This window comes from Echinops telfairi, unplaced genomic scaffold, assembly GCF_000313985.2.
Source record: "Echinops telfairi isolate 266 unplaced genomic scaffold, ASM31398v2 ScPeMD7_7138;HRSCAF=8121, whole genome shotgun sequence".
In the NCBI taxonomy this organism is placed as follows: Eukaryota; Metazoa; Chordata; class Mammalia; order Afrosoricida; family Tenrecidae; genus Echinops; species Echinops telfairi.
This window is the reverse complement of record NW_022111038.1, coordinates 388,276-394,334: the sequence shown is the minus strand read 5'-3', so window position 1 is coordinate 394,334 and position 6,059 is coordinate 388,276.

Below are 6,059 nucleotides of genomic sequence, written 5' to 3'. Positions count from 1 at the left end.
AGCCTGGTCCCTTTGGCCCTTCATGATCACACATATTGGTGTGCTGCTTCCATGTGGGCTTTGTTGCTTCTGGGTTAGATGGCCGCTTGTTTACTTTCAAGCCTTTAAGTCCCCAGACGCTATAGGTCTCGATAGCCATATGTTACAAATTAGTCATTATGAGGAGAAGCATTTTAATAGTTTACCTGCTTCCCATCCACCTCCTCAGTGAAAATAATCTTCCCTGGATTAAGGGTGATGAGCCATAGAAGTGTGAAGAATGGAAAGAGTGATAATTCAAACCCAAATTTAAAATCAAAGCACCCAAACAGAAATGTATAGGAAATGAGACTACTAGAGAACGTCACCTAAAGTGATATAGTTGTCTTTCTGTGGGCACATGGTGAAGATCAAACAAAAGCATCCCTTTGATAGCTTTCAGTTCCCTTTCTATTGTGTCAGCAGGTGTGCTGTCAGGCTGAGGGAGAAAGAGATTTACCCGATGGCACCAAGCTACCATTGTCCACTATTCCCAGCTTTCTCCATGATCTCTTAGATCGTTTCTGCATGAAAGGTAAATAAATCCTGCAACATCTGATCTCATGCCTTAGACAGAGGGTATGGAAAACCCATCAAGATCAGGAAATTTGGAAGACAGCTACTTAGCCAACTGACTGGAACAGATCCATATTTCCGCCCAGCCTTCAGTATGGATTGCAACTCAATGTAAAGTTGGAAAGAAGACTGAAATTCTCACAATTAGACCAATACATAATGTCATAATAAATGGAGAAAAAGTTGAAGTTGCCAAGGATTTTTTCTTGCTTGTATCCACAATCAGTGCATATGGAAGCAGCAGTCAAGAGATCAAAAGACGAATTGAATTCTGTAAATCTGCTGCACAAGAACTATTTAGAGTATTAGAAAGCAAGGATATTACTTTGAAGACTAAGGTGTGCCTGACCCAAACCATGGTATTTCCCATTGCCTCATATGCATGTGAAAGTTGGGCATTGAATAAGGAGACCACAGAAGAATTGATGCATTTGAATCATGCTGCTGAATAAGAGTGTTAAAAGTACCATGAACTACCAAAAGGACAAATAAATCCTAGAAGAAGTGTGACCAGAGTGTTCTTTAGAAGCAACAATGGCAAGACTTCATCTTAAGTACTTTGGACGTTTTTTCAAGGGAGACTAGTTTTTGGAGAAGGACATAAGCTTGATAAAATTGAGGGGCAGTGAAAAAGGGGGAGGGCCTCAATGAGATGGATTGACACTGTGGCTGCAACCATGGGCTCTAATATGACAACAATTATGAGTATGGTGCAGGACCATGCGGTGCTTTTTTCTGTTTTGCATAGGGGCACTAGGGATCCAAACCAACTCTACAGCACCTAACAAGAACATCAATGCATAATGGTTATGTCTTGAGCTGCTGACTCAATGGTCATCAGTTTGAAACCATCACTCATCTTTACAGGGGAAAGGATGAGGCTTTCTATCCCTGTGAAGATTTGCAGCCTTGGACACTCACAGGGGCTGTTTTATCCTTCCCTATAGGGTCATTATGAGGCAGTGGAAGTGATGCCCCAGTCGGATGATTACCATATATACTCATGTATAAGCTGAGATTTCCAGCACATTTTTAATGCAGTTCTTGTGGTAAAATTAGTTGCCTCGGCTGTTATTCAGGTCGGCTTATACTCGAGTATATATGGAAATAATGTTCTATAGCATAAAATGACAATGATGTCTCTAACATGAACCAGAGACATATATAAACCATGATATATGAATGGACTTTGTTTTTTTCACTTAATTCTTGCCCCAATCTAAGAACAATTCTTTCTTATGACATGACCTTTCTTGATTCTCGACCCCATAAAGATATCACTGAAGATAGGGGTGCTATAACAAAATGTAGCAAAGAAACTAGATGGCGTCCATTAGAAAGAATAGTGTCTGAGGTCTTAGAGGTTTGTGTTTAAACAAGTAGCCATCTAAATGAGGCATCAACTAAGTCATATTGGAAGAAGCCTGGGTGATCCAAAGATTGTCAATAATATAATCCAAATCTAAAGGAGGGACTGGCATCCAAGCTTAAATTGTGAACACCTGATTTTCACAAGGCTATGGATGACAGCAGAAGGGGAATATCCATTTGGATAGTTCACACATGGCTTAAGACTCTGGTGAATCCCCTCAGGTCATAGTTGAGGGATGTGAATAGCCCTGTCATTGGACAGTAAACACTGTATAGTTTATTTTGACAAATGTAGTTAGGTGAAAATATAATATCTTATCATTTTATATCCCTTTTGACCCATTTTACAGCTGTTTCCCTTTTTGAAAAAGTGAAACGGAAATACAGGTGGATTAAGCCCCAGCTGCATTTCCTCTCACCACGGCCACTGATGTGAATAGTCTTGCTAACATGCAGAATGCATAGGAAAGTGGATTGTTAAAGATGCAGTTTGGTTAAAATTTAGCATCCTATCATGTTTTCTTCCTTATGATACACTTCATTCTGGTTTTTAATATGTTCTGCTTTCTTTTTGATTGAGGTTTTGATCTGTTTTAGTTTGTTATCTTTGTTAGTTTAGTTACCATATATACTCGTGTATAAGCAGAATCTTCCAGCACATTTCTAATGCAGTTTCTGTGGTAAAATTAGATGCCTTGGCTGATATTTGGTAGGTTTTTAGTGTTTTTCTGCATATCAAATCCAAGATATGTAAATATATAGAGACAGTACATGGATTAATGGTTCCATGGGGGTATGGCAGAAGAAGTTGGGGTGACATGGGGTGCTAATAATTATGAGTAAAAGAATGAAGAAAATGTTCTAAAATTGATTATGGTGTTAATTGTACAACTCTTTTTTGATGTAATTGGACTATTGAATTGAATAATACGTGAATTTTATGCCAACAAAACTGTTGAAGAACAAAAGTGTCAGGTTCAAACATGGCCTAGGGAAGAATGTAAGCATTTACAGCTGTTGTAATTGTGAGGTCTTGCAAATTTATATAGGCAAGAAATCAGGTAGTATTGTGGGGATGGAGTTTCAGGATACGGGACCAAGAAAAATAACACATAAGATTGAATCAAGTAAAATTTATAAATATGAATTTACCTGATAACTGGCATTAATGAGCAAGGTGGAAAGTGGTTCTAACAGCTACTTTGATTTGCTGACTAAGCAAATTCGAATGATGCCTTACAAAAATATTCAAATACCCTAGAATATTCGAGATATTTCAGAGAGATAGCCTCTGCAACTTACATTTCCAAGCCAGCCTTGTCCTCTGGTTTCCAACTAATTTATGCCAGTGGTAGGTCACCTTTAAGGGAGACTGGGGGCAGGGGAAAGAGAGAAGTCAGCTTCTTTCTTCTTTCTCTTTGCTTCAACTGGCTCCTCTGGCAATGTTTCCATTGCTTCTTTGCTCAGTAGTCTTTCTAGGCAGTGGCACCATGGTTCCAACATCTATCAAGTGTTAGGTTGTAGACATCAGTAACACCATACATTTTCCTCGTTCTATCCTGTTAGGTAAGTGCTCTGATAGTGGGTTATGCATTGAGCTGCTAATCAGAAGTTCCGAAGTTTAAAACCACCAGCCACTCTTTGGGAGAAAGCTAAGGCTTTCTGCTCCCATAAAGATGTACAACCTTGGAAATCCACAAGGGCAGTTCTCCTCTATCCTATAGAGTCTCTATGAGCTGGGATTGACTTCATGGGAGTGATTTGGTTTTCTGTTTTTCTTCTTAGCTGATGATGAGTCAATTCCAATCCATATCAATCTATGTGGGAAAAAATCGAACATCCTCAGAGGACTTTCTTGGATATTATTTCTACAGAATCAGGTCACCAGGTCTTTCTCCCATGGAGCCCCTGGGTGTCTTTATACCAACAACCTGGTGATTAGCAATCAAGAGATTAAGGGTGGTAACTGCTTTCTACTGATGTTAATCATTCTTTTGACTCACCTGCCCCCAGTTTGGGGTTTCCAGTAAATGAATCAACCAAGTAATCAATTGCCTGAATACAGTTACTTCTGTATAGATAGATGACACAAACAGGTTTTTTTAAATTTTCAATCAACTACTAAGATAAAGGTGGGTAATTCAAACCCACCCAGTGGCATGATAAAAGAAAGACCTGGAGATTTGCTTCTATAAAGATTTCAACCAAGAAAACCCTGCAGAGCTCAGTTCTATACTGTAACACATGAAGGTGCCATGAGTTGGAATAATCTTGACAGTAGCAGTTTTCTTTTTTAATACTTAAGTAATCCTTTTTTTTTTTCAATACAACCTGATTGATAACTAACTATGCTGAAAGTATAGCCTGAAGAGGGTAAGTGTGTCAGGATGCACAGTAAGACCTAAATATTCTTAGTCTTGGTGTCTGCACAAATTAGAGCTCTTATTCAAAACAAAGTTGATGAGAAGATAATGAAAGGGCTATTTATAGAGTTGAGGGCAGGGTTAAGGAATCCTGTCGAAATGGTGATGAATTAGGGACTAACACTAGTAAGAAACCATTCCCAGACCTATGAAAGAAGGCAAGGCAGAGAACAGTATTACTAGAACTGTAAAGACCTGTAATTGTGAGAAAGGGCCACTGAACATAGCTTTGACCATAGATAGGGAAAATAGACCCGTTTGAAAGTGGTCTAGAAGAGAAGGGTCATCAGTGAGGAGGAATAGATACCTGCTCTTTCCTCCTGCCTGCAGATCTCCTGCCAAGACCTGTCATTGGCAAAATGCCAAATGGAGGCCTGGTAATGCAGTTCATGAGAGTGAGTCTCCCTGGGCATAGAACAGAGCATAGGTAAGCAAAGAATGGATCTAGGCAAACAAATAGAGAAGGACTAGCACACCCAACTGCAGAAGGAGTGTTTGAGAATACTTACCAAAAGATATCAATCTAGAAATCACAGCTATAACATGTTGTATATAAGCTGAAGACTTGAAAATGATTTTCTGAAAGTTTAACAGATGTAGATTTCTTAAAATGAAATTTTAATAAAATTGTTGGTGTGTGTGTGTGTGTGTGTGTGTGTGTAAACTCTGATGGCTCTGGTGGGTAAGCATTGGACTGCTAACCACAAGGTCGGTAGTTCAAACCCATCAGCTGCTCCTTGGGAGAAAGATGAGGCTTTCAGCTCCCTTAATGATTTACACCCTTGGAAACCCGATATAGGGTCCTTCTGAGTCAGAAGCAACTCGATGGAAGTGATTTGGGAGGGGATATATATATATTTGAGTTTCAAAAATTCATGGAAAATTTTCATTACCTTTTAATTCCATTTGTCTATGAACTGTTTGAAGACCCCCTCATGTGTGTATGTGTGGGTACAGATAATCCTGAGCTCCACTATCCATTTTCACCCATTTTATTGACATATAATTCATGTACCATACAATTCGATGGATTATATATATTACAAAGTGTGTGCAATCATTGCCACAAATTTACATCATTTTCTTCATTGTGGTATCTATTATTAGCTCCACATTTCACTCCCAATCTACCCTGTCATAACCCTAAGGAGCGATTGTATAGATTTACCTATTGTGGATTTCATGTAAAGAAAATCACATACACCCAAAACAGCAACAACAAAATGAAACACAGAAAGAAAGACCCCAATCCAAATGAAAGCAGAAAACAATAAAACCTAAAACAAGTTTAAAAATGGGTCCATGCACACATCTGTCTTCAGCGATCATGTCAGGAGGGTGGGTATCATGAAATGACTGTTTAGCTGAGCAAGGTGCTCTTGTATTAAGGGAATGTACATGAGGAGGCCCAATGTCCACCTGCTACCCTACTACCAAACCTATAAATATATGCACATCAGTCTATTTCCCCCATAATCATAAATATATTTACATATGTACATGTCTGTATTTAGGCTTCTATGTATGCCCTTTGCCCCCTACTTCTTTCCTCTATTTCCTTATGCTTTCCTCCTGTCCCATTACCATGTTCAGCCTTCATTCTGGTTTCAGTAATTCCTCTCAGTTACCTTGCCCTTGGTCACTCCCTACCAGTCCTCCCATCCCCTCCCT